Below are 22,601 nucleotides of genomic sequence, written 5' to 3'. Positions count from 1 at the left end.
GACAATTCCTCCCTGAGAAGGCTGGAATGGAATTTACCTCTGCATGACTCTTCCCACTTCTGATAATGAGTCCCTACACAGGGGGACAAGAGAGTCAAAATCCCCGCCTTACTTTGCTCAGCACTTTGTCCAAGCCAAAAGCCTTTGCCCTCTAGGAAGCCGAGGGAGCCATTCTGGTATTTTTATCTGCTAATTGAGCTTAGAATTGAGCTAGTGTGGCACATCTCTCCTAACCAAAAGGCTCAGCTGTTTAGAGATACTCAGCTGTGAGTAATGCCTTCAGCAGTCACAAAGGCTGAAACGCTGGGCTGCCCATCCTGTTAGTGAGTGCTCTCAAGTTGGCCAGATCCAGGCCTGGAGGGAGTAACTACAAAAAAGCACAATGCTGTAAAAGATGGCATTTTTCTAGAAAGTCCTCCACTTTTGATTGCCAGTAAGAGCTGTGTTTTGACCTGGAAACCCACTTCTCACAGGAGGCTGCCTAAAGCTAGAAAAGGGGTTAGCGTGGTGCAGGCTGGAAAATGAACCAAGTAAGATATAAAAATTCAGAGAAGCTGAATCAATGCATTTCTACTGCAAAAAACATTAGAGAGGCTAGAGGGAGTCCACGCTCCACTGCTTAGGAAATGAAGTGAGGCTGGGTTGGCTTTGAAACAATCTTTGTTGTCCTAGAAGGTACATGGAGATAATAAAGTGTGACCATGGGCAAGACCTGGCAGATGCTTCAGCAGGCCATCATGTGTTGACACAGATGATAAAGGAGAGTCTCTTTAGACTCAAATATCATTTGCTAAAAGAGCTGGAGTTTGGAAAAAAGACTTTCAGTGAATCCAAACTCAGCGCAGAACCAGAAGAGAGGTAAACAGGGTCAAAAGTGGCAGAGGGAGAGATGGGTATGACCTGTCCTTTCTGACAATTTAGTTTGGCTTTATAACCCTAGCAGTGATTTCTGCATTTCCATTAAAGATCACCATGACTCACCTTAACCATAATGACCTATCTTACGTTTTATATTGCTACCCATCAAGTCCTATCAGAGCTCCTGTCACATCACACTGATAATGGCTTTAATATTCATGATGGATTTTAAGAAATGACTGGCACATCTCCATTTCAGTGATAAGAAATCTGCTTATGGCATACTTTCACATTTGGATATTTTTCATTTTATTAGAAGAAGACACAATGCCAAGACACCCTTCTAGAGGAGGATTTCTTGCAAAGTGAAAGGCTCTGGAAGACTCCCTGTTATTGATCAAACCCTTGGTTTTCCTGCATATTCCTGTTACATTGTTCATTATTAGATCACATAACCAAGTACCCTCTGTGCATAGCTCACATGCACTATGGTTCTGCTGTTTGCAATCTGCATTGTTCAAAGTGCTCCTGTCACAGTGGTTCAGCTATCAGCATTTCCTCTTTGATACACTTGAAGACTACTTCATCAATTATTTGTAAAATCAAGACAGGCTCTGGCATCAGAAGCTAACCAAGAGGAGTATTTTTCATTTCTTACTGATCTAGAAATTAAAGAAAGTAATTGTAAAATCTGATTGTATCAGAACACCTCCCTTTAAGGGGAGTTGGGGAGTATAGGAGACCTTCCTATTAGTTCTCACAGATGAAATGAATAACATTTTCTGCTGGAATAAATCTCCTCATACTACATTATTTGACCTGAAAGATTCTTTTAGCATGACATCTAATTTATACCATAGATGGATAGTTTTTTCCCCCAGTTGTTTAAGCAACTGTGCAACAAATGACAATCAATCTGTTTTCTAAATCTAAGAGATGCCATAGGCTTTGTTAGAAATAGTTACAAGTTTGTACATACAGCTCTTGAACTGCTTAGGTTTTTTCTTTATTTTTTTTCCTTTTTTTTTTTTTCCCCTAGAAAAAAACACCCTTCCAAGTGGGCGACAGAGTGTCAAGAAACAGGAAAATCACCATGACCCTGCTATTTATTTTGACCATGCCAAAGATCTAGATGGCTAGGCTGGCAAATACTGCTGCTGTGAAATGAAAGATATGGAGTATTTAGACCATCTATGGCTGCTGTTTAATCTAGCTAACAGGAATCTGGAACTCCAGTACTTGTAGCACTTTTCTCTCTTGTCTCAGTCCTTCTGGATTCCCCCAGGGCAGGAGGACAAGATTCCAGCTTCTCACCCTTAAGCCAGGAGGAGATAATGTTCAGTTTTGCCAACGATGAGATGCTTTTAGCGGCACTTACAGCGATCAGACACGAGAGCTGGGCTACTTTGCATTTTTATTCTGTCAGAGGATATGTTTACACAGACAAGGGCAGGCAGATTTGACCTCCCTCTGCTATGTCTGATTTAAGCCAGCTCTGGCCCAGGAGCTCTGCAGCTGCAGGCAGCTGTGGCATCCCACTTCTTGGCAAACAGAGACACCCAGCAGTGGGAGGGAGTTGATCAATAACCACCTCCCCAGCAACATGCAATTCCTATCACCCCTGAAACTGGGACATAAATCCCACTGCATGGGTCTGAGTTTTAATATCAGGGAATATATAACTAGTCAAAATCTGTTAGTCAGCTTATTTTCCTTGGAAAACTTTCCATCTTTCACCTCTTGCTCAATGTATCCACTGGTTTTGGCCACATTGTTAACATTAAAACTTTTGGATCAGAGACCTCCTTTAACTTACACCTTCATGCAGCATGTGAGAACCTTGGGCTCTACTGCAGCAGTGGGGGCCAAAGAATAGCTAATTTGATTAATGTGACTACTATGGGCTATTTCTTGTGAGCTATTCCATGTGATTATTTGCAAATCCCTGTTTACAGCTTGACATACTTGACCTAAATTCTGCAACATTCCAGTGCAATAGACGGAAGAACGTGCTGGCTTCAGATATCTTAAAGAAATGTGTTCTCTTTCATTAAATATAAGCAATACAGGCAGTAAAGTACCTCTGTCTTATTTAATTTAAGTATTAGGTTACTAGTTTTAAAAATTTTATATTTCTAGATGGTGCAGATTTTTTTTAATTAAAAATGCATAAGATTATTATAGAATTTGTCTGGGGGATGCCAGGGGCACCAACAATTAGGCAGAAAATTGGGGTTTCAGCACTTGGAAATCCATGGGATACATAAGCTTGAATTTCAGATAATTTCAATAGCTGGGCATTAAAATTATTAATGGTGGGAAAAAACAGCCATGTGAGCTGATAGGACAGAGTACAGGGGTCAGCAATAAAAAAGACTGGTATGGAGTCTTACACAACAGAAGCTGAAGTTCAAGCCCTCTATCATTTGATGCTTCAGTTCCATCACCTGGTGGGCAGGTAGAGATGGGAGTACAGGAGGCAGATCCTAACTCTCTATGGAGTGGCATTTTCCCCATTTCTTTTGTGGCCAGGGGATATTTCTATTTCTGTCTGACTCAGCCTGCAGCTGACATGGATTGGATGGATCGCTCCTCTGAGTTACCATGTCAAAAAATATTGTTTTATGTGACTTCTAGCAGCCTCCCCTCAGTTTAACTATAGCAGGCATCCTTTGGAGTAAACTGGGCCAAAATGTGGTGGGAAGAAGGATTACTTAGTTTATGAATTAAAGGCTTGCATTCACCACAGGAGACTTCCTAGGGTGCAGTGGAGTGAAGAGTCAGCAGGAGCCCAGTTCCTCCAGGTCAGGGTAGGGAATTCATAAAGAAACTTCTAAAATATTTCCCCTAGGCAGGGAAGCACTAGCTACCCTCAAGTGCTAGCAGACACTTACTAACTTCCAAACTAGAGAAGTGAAGGCAAACATTTGTTGTCCCCTAAATTTTGGAGGTCACATGAAGGCACATGAGCCAAGACACTTGCAAAAAAAGACAGAAAATTGTCTGCGAAACTCAGAGATATGATCACACTCTGTGTTACATCACCTAATATTACAGGTCCTGTCAAACTCTTTCTCATAACTGATGAGACATGTGAAATCACTAACATGTGCTTCAAGTAAAAACTATTCATTGAGTAAGGCAGTTTTTGGAAACCTAAGCCATGTCAGAAAGTACCCAGCAGTAGTTATATATTCATGAAAACCAAAGCATAAGACCCGGTGAAATTTAGCCTGCTATATTCAGACCTAATAGTTGCTAAAATATTTTTTAATAAGTTGCATTGTGTTACCTACTCTGTGAATAAATTGGTTACTCTAATTCTTCTCAGATTGGACAATTGGATTAGAAAAGACAGAGTACTTGTCAAATTGAAAAATGATTTAATGAGATGAAGCTTAAGATCCCACACAGAAACTTATTCATAGCTGTAGAAAATTCTACAACTCTTGCAAATTCAGACATAGACAAAACTCAACATTGGTATGTAGCTAAAAGAAGACCCACGTTACTCACAACCAGTAAAGTGAAGGTATTAATGTTTTTAAGACCACGTCCTAAAGCTCTTTCTTTGAGTCCATAAGAATTCTTCTAACAAACATGTTCATTTTTGTGCAAATTCACACTACAGTTGGACATGCAGGTGGACAAACCATTCCAGCAGCTGTAAAACTAAGAGCATTCTCTTCAGATTTGTTGTGATATTGACTCTAGAGTGTGTCATTCTTCTGGATATGCCAAATAATGTTTGCATTCAGAAGAAATGGCCCAGGAAGAAAAAAGGATTCCATGTGAACCTACTGGAATTTGTTATCAATAAAGCTCTCTGTAGATGTCAGGGCTGAGAGTGATTTGCATGCGGTTGCTGGGATTTTTCCTCTAATTTCAGTCATACCCCTAGTGTCATTATTGAAGAGCAGATATTTCCATTTGAACCTTTCTGGTGGGCATAGTCTACAGAATACACAAGGGAATCTATAATGCACATCCCACACCCTTTCATACATCTTTCAGCAAGATATAAAACACTGAACTGCATTAATACTGCTCTAAGTGTTTGGGTTTGATGTTTTTTGTTTTCATTTTATTTAACATTAAAGACAAGGAAGAAATAAATCTCTCAGAAAAGCTGTGTCTAACATGGACAGGTTTAATAAAAGTTCATCACATAGCACTGACTTTTTGGGGACATTTTATCATATACATAATTTTCTTGTCATCCCCAATGATCCCCTGGACAGGAATTGCTTTGATGCTGATGTGAATAATAAAGCACTCAAGCATTTTTAAGTTACTCTGAAACTTAGATTCTTTCACATTCTCATAGGAGGAAAAACAGCTTTTCCTGTACAACTGTAAATGCTGTTATAATTCTTTTTTCTCTTTAGGACTTCTGTACAAGAAGAACAGGAGGTAGGCAGAATAGAATCAGTAGAGTTTCTTTGTTAGAGTATCTAAGTAATAGATATTTTTCCTTGTGAATGATGTGGCAATTTTATCTTTATGGCTCAAACACTTTTTTACTCAGTGTTGTCTTTGCATCTTTGAAATAATTTCCATTTACTGTCCAACACACATCAGACCACTGCTACAGTCCATCTGCTCTGAGACTGCTTTTCCACTGGGATAAGACCTGCTGTTATGATTTTGAGGCTTCAGACACAGAAATAAGCCCTCCATCCTTCCCTAAATATAACACTGTTTTTCTGTAATCACTTTGTTATTCTGTGTGTCAAAGATAAGAAACACGAGCCAAGCTTTGGTCATCCTGCTGCCAGCTAGCACTTAAAATTTCATAGATGGCCTATGCCATGCTAATCATGAGCTTAGCACGGATTTCAGACGAAAGAGGTAATGTGCAAGAGTTGCCAAGTCTCATTCTGAGTGCTAAACCAGTCAGGCTGTGACTGCTGAATGCAAATTCAAAAGCTATCAAACTAGGTAAGTCTTGGGAAAAGGGACATTGGGCTTCTCACTAGATGAAAATCCAAATGCCATCTGAAATTGATCTGGAAGGCTGCTGCAAGGTGATTGCCTTCAACATAATTTCTTTTTCATCTCTTGGGGGAAAAGATCTCCTAAATTCTCCAAAATTTGCAAAGCCCAAACAAAGCAGGAAATGTAACTTCGCTGATCTTGCCTTCCTGATTTTTCCTCTAATGAAAATTTGGGGATAGCCTTGTTGCATGCTTCCAGATCATGCTTCCAGCCCAGCTGTGACCAATACAGTTGTCTACTCCCACAACACAGTGTACTAAGTGTTAAAAGAGCAGAGTGATTATTAACAGGGAAGACCAAAGTGAAGATATCATGGGTCATTCATGTAATTTTCAATCAATGAAAACCATTTCTAAAACAGAGTCATGAGTGATACCTTTAGAAGTGAAGATATATTAATAATTGTGGTCTCTCTAACCAGGCCCATGTTTGCAACAAAGAGCATTAAACAGTTGCTGCAGGATGACATAATGCAATAGTTCTCAGACTGATCGCTAAAGAAGAGTCTGGATGATTAAAAAACTAGAGATAAGCTCAGTACTCACATTCCATAAATATCCAATGTACAAATGCAAACCACCTAATAATAGCTGCAGGAAAGAAAACAGTTGAGACACGCCAGCACTGCAAAGATGGCTTTCACAAGATCCTGGCAATAATAAAGGATCTATCACCCACAGAAAAATTAAAACTTTAAAAAATATTTGGTAACCAAAATGCAGCTATGGAAACTGTCTCTATGAGTTATTGTCAGCTTAATAACCTAATGTTTTATCACCATGACGTAAACATTGAGTATGACTTCAATAAAATCCCAGTTTAGTACAATTCGTGAACATGTGTTCAGTCATATTACATATGTTCCATAACTGAAATTATCTTTTACCAAATATACACTCTCCCTAGATTTACTAATTAGTAATTTAGGAATAAAAAAATCCATATTATGAAAATAACTGTTATTTGAAAACTATTAGACTATTTTAATTTTTATTAATTTCTCTGATGTGTGTCTTCGGTAATGAAGAGGAGAGAAATTGTGGCTGTCTTATAGCTGGAAGTGTTCATGAACAAAATGGCTGGGGCTCTGAACAACCTGGTCTAGTGGAAGGTCCCCAAGCCATGGCAGAGGGGTTGGACATACATGATCTTTAAGGTTCCTTCCAGCCAAATCTTTTCTATGATTCTACAATAGTAAAAAAAAAAAAAAAAAGAATGTGCTGGAGACAGCTTATAGGTAATGATGCCCATAAGAAAGCTTTTTTCTCATCTTCTCTATGTAAAAGACAGAGATCACTGATACTCAGAGGTATGCAGGTTTGCATCCCTTTCCAATCTCCTGATGTCTATTATTTGAATTTTGGGATGAAAGATACTTAGCTATTGTTCAGAGAAAGCAGTCTTTCAAAAAGAAAACTACCTATACAATGGTGGCACAAGACAGAACAAAAATTAAAGATGATTCTAAAGAATTGGGCATTATATCACCCTGACATTATTAAGTAAGGCCACAAAGCATGGGATATTGAATCCAAAGTCATCATCAAATTGGAAGAGACAAAAACTTCACACTATGTGCACCTTGGCCTCCATTGTGAAACACAGACCGGCAAACCAGAACAGCAACATTCCCAACTAAATGGTATTTCTATTTTTATATTAATTTTATGATCTTATTACTGGATAACTAGGAAAGTATTTTCTAATTATGTAAATCTTATAGCATTGCTTAGATATACTTTGTTTATTTGCTTATCTTGGACAGGATATATAGTCTTTAATGCAAATTAAATTTTTTAAGCATTTAAAAGAAGTTAGTAAGATGCATGTATGGGTTATTTTGTTTTATTCTAGTCTTAAGTCCTGCAAAAAATAAAATTTAGACAAATAAGTAAGAGCTTTTTATAAGCAAAGAATGTTGTACAATCAAATTATTGAACATCTTCAAAATTTAGACACTTCCTTCCCTGCTGCATTATTTATATTGATATTAGACGCTATTTTGACATATCAACATAAGAAAAAATATCTGTGAAAGAGAAAAAAGACAAGGGCATAAATTAAAACTTTCACCCCTTGCTTCACTGATGACTAGAAAAATCAATGCCTTTTGGTTTTGCTGATCCATTGCTGCTGAGTCATACTCCTAAAATAAGAATCATTTCCTTCCTGTTTGTTCTAGAAACTTCAAAATTGCCTCTTAGCCACAAACCACAAATCATAGAGTCACCTCGGCCATTTAAGAGATCTTCAGAATGATTGCAATAATCAGGCAAACTTTATAATGAAGTACAGCTGGAATGAGCACTCACACACTTGCACTGCAGAATTTTCCACTGGGACACAACCTTCCCCCTTTCTATAGGTTCTGTAGTAGCCAAGTGACAGTAGAGTTGGTCACATTATCTTCCTTGCTGACAGATGTCCACTTCACCAGTCCTCACAAATCATGCTGTCTAAAGATCTATAGAGACCCACATAACACACCTGAAGCTTGTGGGATGAGTGGCCTTACCACCACTTTTGACTCCATGAAATGGCATTCAACAACTTATTGACTTACTGGGTTTGTGCCTTTGCTCCTCTCTTGACTTTTGCATCCCGAATGGATCATTGCTTCCACAAAAAAAAAAAGTGTAAAATGTGTAGGCATGGTGCTTAGAGACGTGGCTTAGTGGTGGACCTGGCAGAGTTGCATAATGGCTGGACTCAATGATCTTAAAGGTCCTTTCCAACCTTAACAATTCTATGATTCTATTCTGTATGTCCATACACATCAAGCTTCATGGTAGGAGGCTTTTATATCCTGCTATATGTTAGGAAGTTTTATTATGCTGTGGTTGCAGGATTGTTTATATCTCTGTCCTCCTTTTCAGTATCTCCTAGTATGCTCACCTCAGGTCTTGGCCTCTTAAACCATAACTTGAGGTTAATAACTTCTATATCAGCTTATTTCCCTCTCCTGATCCAACTGGTTAATCTCACTTCATGTTTTTCCCTTCAGAAATTTGAAGCAAATGGAATTTACTGTTGCTAGACTCCTTTGTATGTGTGTGTATACATAAATACATATATATATATATATAAATATTTATAATCTCAAATGATAACAAAATAATTCATAATACTAGTTTATATATGTACATACTTACATTTTTAGTTGGATGAAAAATCTTTAAAAAGACCAAAAAAAAGATTTTTCAGTGAGCTGACATAACCATTTCTCTTACTGAGTTTCCTGCCTGTCTGTAATATCACTATGTGTCACCCACAGTGGGGTGTGTGTGGGTGCCAATAAACAGCCTGTGTAAAAGGCGGAAATCCAGGAGAAGGAAGGTGGCTGCTTGGTGTGGGTGTATTTCTGTGACTGTGAGTGAGTGTGAACAGGGGTGTGTGTGTACAAGTTTAAGACTTTAAAGAAACTGCTGTAGGAAGATGTGTAGAAATCTGTAGGAGTTTCTAAGTGTATAGTAATGCTTTCTGCTGAGAGCGATCTTAAAAATATATTAATTACTAATTTTCAGTTAATTAAAAGCCAATAATAGAGCAATACACCACTTCAATCCTGGTTTGATTTACTATATGTACATTGAGCAGTTATGCATTCTGACAGTGGTTATATAGACAAGACTATCTTCCTCCGACAGCTACCAAGCTTACTCCTTTTGTTTGCCTCATGGAGTTTCCTTCACCAGAAAACAATCTCTTAAAATCCCACATCACTTCTTTCTCACTCTTTGTCTGCTGAATCAACTGTTTCTAAACATCTTGGTTTTGGAAGATCTCTAGAGTCCCATCAAACCAAATCAAAAGCCCCCTGAGGACCTGTACTTGCTCTAGAGGGGTATGAGTGAACCATTTCAACTTATTGTTTTCCCATTTGTACCTGGACTACACAACATATTTATACTGTAAAAGCAATTACCAAAATAACCAGGGCAACATATGGTACTCATAAATTATTGCAGGAAAGTCCTATATCTGTCACAAGCAGTCAGCGAGCAAGTTCCAGGGAAAGGCAACTGTCTCCTGAGTTACTGAATTCTCACAGAGAAGGTGTTTTGACTTATTCATTGAGCACACAGATTGAAATCTCTTTCAAAATTGCATGACTGTGCATACTTCTCAGACCTTTTTAGCATGTGTCACTACACACTTCCCTTCCTTTCTGCCCCTTATCCACCCATATCCACTTAGGCTCACTGCCTTTAAATGATGTAGATAGCAGAGATATTTGGTCCAAAGCCTATTCTTGAGTAAAATTATTGAGACACTTACTGTGTGGATTTAAGTGATTCCATACTAGCTGCTCTGCTCTTCTGATCTGTTTATCGTGCTCTGAATTGCTAACATGGACCCAGGACTGGCTCAGTTTTTCAGTAATGACCCCAAGCTCTCTAACAAGCTAATGCTGCATTGCAATTTCTGGTATCTGTAATATTACATGGCTTTAGTAACATGTGATGCTTTTGTTAAAACTAGCTCCTGGAAATGCTTGATTTTTGGAGGCATTTAGGCTTTCAGCCAACAAAGGGCATACTTTCTAGAGCTTCTGATTAAAAGGAAAAGCTTGAAAATGTGACATGAAAGTATCCTAACAACCCTAAACTAGGATGCAAATGGAATGATCTAAAAGTCTAATGCTTCAAAAGGCTCTTGTTTTGATTCTGAGGGTAAATGTATGATTTTGATTGCTTGTGATCTGGACTGCAAAATAAATACAGTGAAAGCAATGATACATAAGAACTCCTAATGGGCTAAGTAAACACAATTACAGAAAAAAATATGTTTTGCTGTTTTCCCACCTAGCTTTTAATAACTACAGGTGAAAAAAAAAAGTAGGTTTATTTGAATCATCTTTGAATCTACATTGAATTTTCCAGGCTGCTTTGGATTTTTTTTTTATTAAGAACTTCTGGAGGGAAGAAACACAAAAAAATAGTGACAAGGGCTAGCTCTTGCACTGACCCTGGTCGAATGAGGGAAGAAATTCACTGGTGTCCAAGGAGCAAAGCTGCTGTCAAGGGCTCCTGATGCACTGTCTGATAGGCATGAAGACACACTCTGTAAAGATTCACAAGTAACACAAAAAAATATTGTGCTTCCAAGTAAGAGCAGAAAACTGTTGTGAAAATACCAGGCTTACCTGCAGCACAAGCATAGGCTCTGAGGAACCCCTTGGCATGGCCTCCATTCAATAAAGCCACTGTTTCCCAGGGACCAGACCTGGTCCCTGAAGAATTTCTCCACAAGCCTGTGTTGGTTGCACAGACCTGCAGCAGCAGGACCTGAGAAGGTCAATATCCTAGGGAGCCAGGAGCTCCCTGCTTGCCCCTTCCCATACAGAGGTGTGATGGGGACATCTTGAATTACCTGTGTGGAGTGGATGTTTCAGACCTGGAAATCATCACCAAGAGGAGAGCTGGCTCCCTCTGATGCTGCACATCCACACAAGCAGCAAGGGCAATCTGGCTGGTTGCTACTTTACAGAATTGCTATTATTCCTCTATCGCATCAGCATCTGCTTAAGCCTGTGCCTATTAGTTTTTAGCTTAATTATCACTTCAGCATTGTTTAATCTTCTTGAAGACTTGATCTCCAGAAATAAACAGCTTGCAATAAGAAAAATGTCTATCAAGGCTTTATATTCATATATTCAGATCCTTCTTGCCATATTTTATTAATGTGTTTATTTTAATAGATAAGATCCAGCTTACAAAACCAAATTATAATACACATTACCATGTTCAAAATTCAAATATAGATGTGTCCTGATCTTATCAAGCAATGAGTTTGTTGAATATCCTTGGTTAAATGCTTTCTCTCATATAAAGAAACAACTGGATTTGAGAAATACTGAAAGCTCAACATAATTCTAAATAGTTAATGAAATGTAATAAATATTAGTTTACAGTAAATCTGGCTTTTATTCTCTGACTTCTCTTCTGCCTATGATGTTTTACCTCAAAAAGATAAAATTATTAACAGCAAATTGCTTTTTTAACATTTTAGTTCCACAGGTAAATCAGTATTTGGCACTATCTTGTGCTGCATTTTAGAACAGTGTTGCAATGTAATATTGAAGTGTAGGTGTAGCCTGAAACAGGGGCTGTCTTTGGAGGATCCCAATTTTCCCATCTCTTAGCAATTTTCATCCTAGACTTCAACAGTTTAAAGGCAAAGGAAAGAGTACTGTTTTCCTCTTACTATCTGTTTTGAAAACCAAACCAGGAAATAAAAATTCACAGCAAATTCCTTGAGCTTAAAGTTAGAGAATCACTTTAACTCAGCAATAGAAGGTTACAACTGTACCAGTTTATTGTCAAATGGTTAATTATGAAGAAAACTGAATAATCTGGCAGACTTGTTGACTGTGCAGTGGTAACAGCAAATTTAAGCTGTCCCTGGGCTCACACCTATGAAACAGAACCATTCTGATCTCACTAGCATAATATGTGAAAATAGTGATCCTCACCATGCTGTGTGAGGTTGGGAGCTACTGATGTTTCTGTTTCACAGGTGGGGAAGACAAGTACCAAGAAGCCAAGTAACTTGGTCAACACAAAACAACAAGCACCTGCTTAGTCCTGCATTCTTGAGCTAACCCCATACCCCACGCACTGGAGAGCCCATGGTCCTCTCTGTCCTATAGAACTGGATATAATCAGGTACTACAGGAACATGAACAAGGTGATGGTGGTTACTGTTATAAACCAAGGTCAGGGATATCTCTCTGTTGATGTGTGGGGTTTCCATGAAAACATGATGGCATAGAGAAAGAACCACAGTGTATATATATATATATGTCAACAGCATGGTTAGCATCAGACAAACACAACTTCCAAGAGATCCTGAGTTTCTTACTGACAACATTTCAAATAAAAAGCAAAGAATTTAGTACCTGTAATTTTGCCTATTCACTCTCTTATCTTATGAAAATTCATCAAATATCTCTGGTTGGAAGGGACCCATCAGGATCAAGGCCTGCCCCTTGCAGGATTACATAAAAGTAAATCTGTGACTAAGAGCATCAGCCAGGTACAGTATGACTACTTCACTGGGAAACCTGTTCCACTCAATGACTAACCACTGAGTGAAGAAATTTTCCTTTTATCCAATCTGACCCTGATGCAGATTTATTCCTTTTCCTCACATCCTACTGCTGGTCCCACTGAGAGGGAAGATCAGTACCTCCTCCTCCCTCCGTTGCCACCTGTATGGATGTTGTAGACTGCAATGAGGTCACTCCTTAGCTTTTTCAAAGCTGAACAAACCATCACCTCATCTGCTCCTCATGTGTCTTGCTCTCATGACACTCCACCACCTTGGTCACCCTCCTCAGGACACTGTCCAATAGCTTTATATTTCTCTTATGTTTTGGTTTCCAAAACTGCCCCCAGCACTCAAGGTGAGGCTGCCTCAGTGCAGAGCAGAGAGGGACAATCCCCTTGTTTGCTTGGCTGGCCATGCTGTGCCTGATGCCCCCCAGGGGCAGAGTTGGTCCTTTTGGCTGCCAGTGCATACTTGATTCATTTTCAACTTGCCACCAACCCGAGCCCCCCAGTGTCTTTCTACAGGGCTGCTCTTCCCTTCAAATAGCTGGGGATTGCCCAGTACTCTGGGCATATCCAGATTTCTCTGTAAGACCTTTATACCTTCAAGGTAGAAACTTCTCCAATGCTTCTCCCAGTTTCATGTCACTGGTAAATTTATTTAATGTACATTCAACTCCCACATTCAGGTAAATTATGGAAACACTAAAGAGCACTGACCTTAAAATTGAGCCCTGGGGAACCCCACTGGTGACTGGTTTCCAGCCTGATGTAAATCCATTTACTGTAACACTTTGAGCCCAACTCATCACCCATATAAATCCCTGCTTCTTAGTCTTATATGTTGCTTCTTATTCTTTGCTGCTAAGCAGATATATAGATATACAGAGTGCATTCCCTTGCTTTTAATGAATCTCTGAAAATGAAATCACTTTTGAGAAACTTATATGAACATTGCAAATAGACAAAAATTGGCTTTCATTGCAAATAGACATTTTGTCAAGTGCGTGTTTCTCGTAATGTATTTGTGTCTACAAAAGCTATTATCTACTGGAAGAATAATTTTTTCTCTTCTATCACTCCACTGTACTTCTGCCCTCCCAGGTTTACTTAGCACCTAATCCTCTAAGATTTGCCCATGGGAATTAATAACATTCAGCTTGTTCCCAAGATAACCAGATGCTCCTAACATCCCTGGGATATGTCGCACAATAGATGCAAACCTACATAAACTCTCATAAGCAGAACCTTGCTAGCAGAAAGATAGAGCTGCTAACAGCACAGCAACAAGTCACAATGAGAGATCATTGCAATGCAAACATGCCCTGAGAAGTGATTTCAGCCATCTGAGGAACACACTGACAGTGCTTGTGCTACTCCTGAGAAGACAAAGTGCAGATGTGATTCCCAGCAGATTTCCAAATTACTTTATTCCAGAGCTTTGGCAACATGTTCCCCTTTTCTTAATAATAGTTCAGCAAAGTATAAACTAACAATTAATTGAGGTTTGCTATTTTTTTTTATACATTTTTTTTTTCTAATAAATCAGTAATCCTTCCAGGGCTTTTCTGGTCCTTCACAGATCAGATTGTTGTTGTTAAAGCTATGCTACTTGATCTACATACTGTTTTCAACATTCACATTATACTCGAAAATGGCAGATTTTTGATTGTATTTTCACTGTAAAATACAATTTAAAATCATCTTTCTGAAAGAAAAACAAGACTTTAGGGATTAATAAAAGTATGTCTTCTATAAGTCATTGAGGGGTTGATTTAAATGAAGGAGGAGGGGAAATGGGATATCAGTCGATTATAGACTGACTGTGAACCTCCAACATGATGTCTTGAGGAAGCAATCCTAGTCCTATAAAACACTCAGTAAGACAGTTCTACAGAAAAGAGCAATACTAATGCTGCTGGCAAGACCTCATAAAAGAATCTGAACACAATGGTTTTAATCTCTCTTCAAATAAGAGCTTCAAATTTGAAACTTGCAGTGAAAGTAAAAACTGGAGGGGGGGGGGAAGGCATTATCTGACAATGAATCATTCAGTTTGGAAATTAGATTTCTAACTGTAATAGCAGAATGAACACTTCATCTCACTGGAGGACTGGGAGCAAGAAATCAAACATAAAAGGATTGAGTTATCTAAATAATGATACAGATGCTGTGCTAATGGACATAGTGAAAAATTAAAGCAAGACAGAGACTGCTCCTGAAAACCAAGTGGTACAAACTTAATCCCTTTTTTGGCTTAATCCCTTCTTGCAGCTTCATGATGAAAAAAATTGTTGGAATGGTGCCAACAGAGGTGGGCAGAAAGTTAATAGTTGTCTTTTAGAGATGTAGATGTATTTTACTTGAGTCCATTTTTTAGTGTTCCTCGTTGACCTATGTCCCTGCTTAAAGTACACATCTTTAACCACAATTTCCCCTACCCCACAAGGGAAATGCTGCTTCTTTTTTTTTTATCTTCTGAAATTGAATCTGCACCACTAAAGCTGTTTCACATGCTTTGCAATAGCATGAGAACTTTTGGAAAGATGCTGAGCATAGCAACTGGGTTTCTGACAATGACAGATCTGTTCTGCTTGGTGCTTCAAACTGTGCATGGTTTGAAGATGGGAAGGTGTGGGCAGTGTGTGATGTGGAGAGTAAAAGCTGACCAGACAGAAAGGATGGAGTGAAATTGCACACAGAACCATCAGCTCTGCTTTTGAGACCAACCTGCCCCTGTTCACACAAAGATAAACCTATTTTTCAAAGCTGAATTCCTTGGAAAATTCCAGCTTCTCTTTAAAAGGAGAATACTCTAGGGAAGCAATGTGAAAAGATGAAAGGAATGCACCAGCTTGAATTCCTGTGCTGTACTGAGGCTTAGAACAGCTCTTAAAATTGTCATCCTCTTCTATTACTTTTCAAAATATCACTTCAAAATAATGAGTGTGTAAGAATCCTGTTTGAGGATTAGGGCCTCCGGGTGCTGCAAAGACACATTTAGAGACACAGACTGTGTTTGCATGGGCATATGGCTAAAGCAAACTGGAAAGGTTTCTCCTTGTAGTGCAGTAAGTTACACTCGACACATAATACAAATTATGTTTGTCACTTGAAAGAGAAAAAGAGAGTAAAGGTTTCAGTTCTGTCTTTGTCATTCAAAAATATTGACAGCTTTAATGTTTTTTTATTATTTTTAAGCAGTCATGCTGAAATTAAATGCCAAAATAAGCCATGTACTTGCCAGTCGATGTGGAGCTCTGAAACGTGCTAGCTGCTTTGTGGGAGGAGAGAGGATTTCGTCCTCAGGGAAAGGAGATTTTCTGTGCTACAGAAGTGGCTCTGTGGCACATTCCTCTCTGCCTAAACAATGTGACTCATCTGCTCTCAGTCTGGAGCCCTGCAAATTATGGTATTGTAAAAACATGCAAAGTTCACACTAAGTTCACAAAGCTACAAAAATAAGCTGCTGCCTGAGCAATGGATGATCCAGCAAGCAGAGCTCTTGTGCTGTAATTCAGCACTCGTAAATCCTGCTCTTGAATATGCTACTGATTTTTGAGTGTCTTAGAAAAACTTCATTCTCTCTTAAATCTCTTTTCCTACCCTCCCCTTCTCTTGTTAAACTCTCCATGTGCAATGTCTCGAAGGTGAAGCCTGTGTTAGCCATCAATACTGATGATCATTTTTCATCATCTCTGTAAATACTATCTTCTTTTTGACCATGACAGATCATAACTTGGCCTGCTCAGATCCATTCTAAATTCTGTCATAAGATCCAGCTCATCAATTGGACTTTTTCATCCTTCTTGTCACACTCCCAGCATGGGCTTCCTCTTCCTTGCTGTCTCTAATAAAGGCGTGTCAACACTGTCAACACCCTCCATGTGCTGTCCTCAGCCATTATCTCTAATTCAGTGGCAAAGGGAGAGTCTCCCTCTGAACAGCCATTGTTAAAATCCAAATAATCCTTCTGTGCCTTTTCATGCTCTATTGAATGCTCTGAAGAAGGTTTCCTTGACATCTCCAAACTAGATCAATTTTTTTTTCTCCTAGATACTCAACATTTTTTTTCTTTCCATGTTATATCTTAAAAAAACAAACAAAAAAACCCTCCCAGTTTTTCCTACTTGTATGCTGATTCCTCTGCCTAGCCACCATCAGGTTCCTGTTTCCTTTTGTTACCCAGCTACCCACTTGCCTCTCTTTGTTTTCCCAGGCTTTTCACCTCAATTGTAAGGTCTTTGGCACTGTGACAGCTTTCTGATCTGTGCTTGTACTGTGCTCTTCTGATGCCTGTGTAAGGCTCCCTGGGTGCTATGGCAATATGAGCAGCAAAAGCTTGGATGACAATTTGGTTTAAGCATCACGGGAGAGGAATAAGAGAGTGAGAGCTGAGAAACCTATAGGTGTGTTTTCCTTTTTTCAGCCCATTCTAGTGTGGAACTGAATTAGCTAAAGAATAAAGCAGCAGCAAGTCATGAGAGTTTAGAGTAAGAGCTTGAACCTTTTTCTGAACTCTGACACCTCCTCATGGCAGTTTCTGAGAAAGTTTAACCTTTTCCAGTTCTTCCACATGTGCTTGCACAGCTGGCCCAATGCGGTGGGGAATTAAGCCCATACGGTGACATATTACCAATCACTTCACTGTGCTGAAGGGTTTTAGGCACATAATACTTGATTTCAAGATGTCTAGTCCAAATCTTGATATTCAAAAAGTAACAAGATAAACACTGCCAGATAAATGGAAAACATGTAAATCATACATAGTGGAAACAAGAATGATTATATGGTGGAGATACTGAACTGGGCTCAATAATTAATCCAAATAATCACTGGGCATTGGGTTCCAAAGCATTTTCTTTTCACACAGATCTCCTGCAACTGCGACCATATTACTCAGTATTTGGCCTTAAGAAAGTCAGGAGAGTTCTTACAGATTTCCAGGGGGCCTGGCTAGTTGTTCTAGCTGTCACTGTCTGCTCCATGTGCTGTGACTCACACCGTTTTTATAAGGCCAATCGCTTTTGCTTACCTGCTCAGCACAACAGCTGGCCGTACAAAGAAATGTATATTTCTGAAGTAACAATGGTCCTCTAGCATTTAGTAGAGAGTTCCATTTCCCTCAATGAGTGAAATAGAAATGGATCCTGAGTGGAGATTTTAGTCTGGTTTTGAATGAATTGTGCCTGGCAGTATTCTTTATTCACGCGCTGCTCTTGCTCATGGTGTATCTACTCTCTTTGGTAAGGATTTCTGTTTCACAAAATCTTTTAGGACTAAACTCTGATTCTTCAACACATCAAGGATTGACAAAAAATTTATTAGAAAGCAGTCATAGTGGACAAAGTACTTGGATTCCTAATAATGCTACAGTGTCTCTGGAAGTTTTGCAAATTACTAAGTGTTGAAATGTGTGAGCACCCAACTGATTCCCTCTAACCACTTTGCTAAGCTTCATGCAGCTTAAAAGAATTGTGCTATAACACTTCTGGTAGGTACTTTCTGGTGACATCAATATTCTTTTGAATCAAAATTAAATTATGCACTTATTGGAAGTTAATATCCCTGAAATTAATTTCAAAAGTCAATTTAGTATACATGGTATTTCAAACAGCCATAGCAGTGTCATTGCCTAAAACAAAACCCCATCCCCACCCCAAATCTATGTCTGCAGTGTTTTTTCAACTTCTGGTTAATAAAACTTTGATTAGGAGGATTCAGACAGCATGTCTAGAATGGCAAATTCATAAGACATTAAATCAGTTTATAAAATCTTTTATTCCTTTGCAATTTTCTAATAAACTGACAATACAGGAATGTGTAACATACTTCTGATCTTTTTTCAGAATGAAACTAAGACCATTCACAGGGAGAGACTGTTATCTGTAGTGTACCATTTTAGCACAATCACCTTCATTTTTTTACAGCAATTAAATTTCTTAAATCTATCATTTTCTCCAGGGTAACTGTACAGCCTTCCTAATCCAGAGTTCTCTTCCTTTGATCATTAAGAGAAAAGGAGTGACAGCAATACTGCCAAAGAGCAGTAGCTGCCTGCATGTCACTTGATAGGTTTATTTTCTTCTAAACTATGAAACTATTCTTCTAAATTTCTAAATTGTTGTTTAAAACTATTTTCCAGGTGGAGTCAGAAAGACAGAAAAGTCCTAGACATTGTTGCTGTTATTCAAATCAGTTCAAACCTATTCAACACAACGGCGCAAGGTGTCTTTCACTAGCATCAGTAAATGAAAAAGTAAAAAACCTATGTACAACTGCATCTTTGAAAACTTCTCCAAATGTCTCTATTTGCATTCAATTGTGCAACAAATCCTGGGGCAGGGTGGAACAGTTGAGTTTCACAACACATTTCTTTGCCAAATCTGAAAGAGGCAATGATAGTCAATCTCTATGCGGAGAAACTAGTAACAGAGTCCTCAAAAAGGGTGAGGACTGATGTCTCAGGGACATGGGATTTGGTTATGTAATTGAAATCCTCTGCATGAGGCTGCAATTCCCATCCTCCACTGTTTTCCCATGACACAGGCAACAGTAGTGCCCAGGAATTCAGCCTTGGATAAGTATTAAGAGACTGGAGTGCTTACTTGGTTCTCACTACTGGTATTTTACAATAAATTAGAGTAGGAACAAAAGAAGGGGACCTTGCTCTAACATACAATGCTTCTCTCATGCCTCATAATAGACCTGCCACAAACAGGAATCTAGTCCCAAGGCAACTTCCTTGGCTGCAGGTAGAGCTGCTTTTACTGTCTGTCTGTCCCCAGGATGCTCTGCAATGATAACACTCTACCAGACGCCTTTGGACAATGCAAATCCCCTCAGCAGTACACAGTATCTGGCCAAAAGATCTACATCCCCTTATTATATGGAAAAGGAAGATCATCTAAATTAATTAAACTTAAAATATGTATGCTAATATTCTTCCAAGGATGTGCTGTTTTTCTGTGCCACATATCCCTTACATAAGTATTATACAAGAATGTTAAATTTTCTTTGTGTTTACTGGAAGGAGCAGAAATTGTTCATGGAGTTTAAGTGTGTAACTATCTCACTTTCATTTTCTTTGTATGATCTTACAAACCTGGCTCTTCAAGACAGAGAGTACTACATAAGAGTAACAAGAGTGTGGTTGAAGACTAGCTGTACTACATGAAAAGAGTTTCAATCCTTCAGCATTTTTTCACGACTTAAAACAGTTAGTGAGCGTTATAAGGAGAAGAGATAAACTTGAAAGACCATGAAAAAAATTTAAATATTTATACTAGAATATAAAGTTATGTTCAAAAGAGTAATAATTTTAAAAGAGCAAAGAAAGAGTGATTATCAGCTGTTGAGTCTATCCATTGGAGAACTGCACATTTACAAACATAAGTCCAGTTCTCTGTGCTGCTATTCCTCACATTAAATCAAGTTTCAGAGCTTCTCCTTCAAAAGTCTACTAATTTTCCTCTCTTCTCAAGTCCTGCTCCCATGGTCCCTTCCCTTCTCACCACTGCTCCCTCATGCTACATGCTCTTAACAGTTTCTTCCTTGACACAAAGCCCATTTTTCCTCCTTGTACCTCTCTGTTCCATGGCATCTTCCATTCATGCTTAGCTCAGCTTTCTTTCTATGAGACTCTCCCACAATCCCTCATAAGCCTGCTCCCAAAAATATTTCTAGTAAATATAGTCTCAGGAAAAAGCACTGTCCTGTCCAAGTACGTCCAATTCACGTAAGACACGGCTCTGTATTCACAGAATCATAGAATCACGGAAGCATAGAATGTTTTGAGTTGGAAGGCACCTTAAAGATTGTCCACCGTGGGCAGGGATGGCACCCACTTGATTAGGTTACTCAGGGCCCCATCCAACCCGGCCTTGAAGAATTCCAGGGATGGGAAACACTACCGTTTCCTATCTTGCAAGTCTTTAACTGGGTTCTGTTGTAAAATCTTTCATCCCAAGACCTGGGTGAGATGCTGAATGTCATAAGCAGAGGAATTCCAGCCCTTATGAGATAACATTCAAGAAAGAGATTCTTCCTATGCCTATATATTGCAATGAAGAAGAAGTATTGCATGTCCTCTGCTCAGCACTGCAACTGTGCCAAGTCCTTCATGAATCCTAAGCACTCATACAAACAGCTATCCAAACAGTTTTGAGGGAAGAAGAAAACTGGTTTTTTCTTCAGATAAAATACCATGAAAACTCAATGACCAAATTAAATATTAAGTGGACAAATGAAAAAAAAAAAGTAATCTTTAAACTCTTATTAAGAAAGTGTAGACACAAAAGGATAATTAAAGGAACCATCGCAGGGCATTAATATTGGGAATTTTTTCATACTACTAAACCTAGGGGGAATTTCTTTCTGAAGAAAAGAAGAAATCTGTTTCCATAGTAACTCAGTGCTAGGGCCCCCTTACAGTCCAAATTTAGCAGAATTATATGTGCAGCAGCATACTACTGTGCACTTGAGGCTACAATGAAACCACTAACCTCATTGCATTTGGGATGTCAGGTTGAATTTGAACTGGGACAGGCAATATGTCGAGCGAGTCTAAGTATAATCTAAAAAATAACATCATGCCTTAAAGATGAGGGAGAAGTTATAGGTGATAACAGGGCATAAACTAGAAACTTGATAATGTCTTGAAATACCAAAAATTGCTAAGAAATAGGTTAGCATGTAAAAATGAGTTATTTTTATCCCAGTCGTGACATTAATTTACTTACTCCTATGAAACAAGTACTTCAGTGGCAGTACTTTCCCTTGTACTGTCCCCTGGATGAATTCTCAGTATGTAGAAGATGTAGAAGCTGTGCTGCCTTTATTCAGAAGAGAGGACACAGTGAGACGTTTTACTACAGCTTTTTGAGCAGCTGGAAGTGATACGTGAGGACAATACATCTGTGTCTGCAGAGAAATCTCTGCAGCTTACCTGGCAGTGCTTTGCTTGTGTTTTTGAAGAGGTTAAAAGAAAAACAGCCCAACAAATAAAAGCACCCCCTGCTTAACCAATGCATTACTGCCTTTAAAAATGAATGAAGGCAGGTATGGTAACTCTGAAATGTGTCTGTTCTGTTATCAGTCAATATGTGCTCAGCAGAGGCAAAGTGAAGTTCAGGCAGCGAGAAAATGATGGTAAGAGCAGAGGTACCTTACTGTGGATGAGGGTCATTAGCAAGGTGGAAGGTGCTGGTGCAGTTTTAACACCAAGTGCTCCAAGCACTTCTCAAGCTCGGGAATACCGATTAGAGCTGTAAGCTCCACATGTCTGGCTGGCACAGATAAGTGGTCTTCCCCTGCTCTCAGCATTACTCAGCAGTGCTTTAACCACATTACACACATACTCTGACCAGCTCTGGGGTACAAATGGCAATGAAGTACTGAAACACAAGTGCTGCCAATTTTCCCACTGTGTCAGATATTTGAGAAATCATCCGTAAATTGAGAGGATCTAAGTATCCTGTGTGTCAAATAACTCTTTCAACCAGAGAGAAGTACATTAAACCACACAACTTTCTTGGGTTGTTAGATTTTGCATCATCTATCCAATTTCTGGTTCAAATTGTCACACTTTTTGCCTTGTCTGACCACAGTATCATTTTGCTACACACTTTATCCTATGCTATCATGCACTGTATCTGCTTCAGAGCTGATGAGAGAGAAAATTGTCATCATAAC

The 22,601-nt window shown here is 38.9% G+C and overlaps 1 protein-coding gene and 1 long non-coding RNA gene across 32 annotated transcripts in view; both read right to left on the bottom strand.

Moving 5' to 3' along the window:
• The window catches only part of DLG2 (discs large MAGUK scaffold protein 2), a 988,777-nt gene that overhangs the window by 661,273 nt on the left and 304,903 nt on the right, over positions 1-22,601 (bottom strand). The gene's annotated exons all lie outside the window — the stretch shown is intronic.
• The window catches only part of LOC140685286 (uncharacterized), a 40,199-nt gene that overhangs the window by 9,540 nt on the left and 8,058 nt on the right, over positions 1-22,601 (bottom strand). The window contains exon 2 of the long non-coding RNA XR_012058667.1: positions 1-22,601. This exon is cut by the window's left edge and continues 9,540 nt beyond it. This is a non-coding gene — a long non-coding RNA (uncharacterized lncRNA).

This window comes from Taeniopygia guttata, chromosome 1 (genome assembly GCF_048771995.1).
Source record: "Taeniopygia guttata chromosome 1, bTaeGut7.mat, whole genome shotgun sequence".
NCBI lineage: Eukaryota > Metazoa > Chordata > Aves > Passeriformes > Estrildidae > Taeniopygia > Taeniopygia guttata.
Note: the sequence above shows the minus strand (reverse complement) of the source record. Positions and strands in the feature narration are given on the sequence as shown.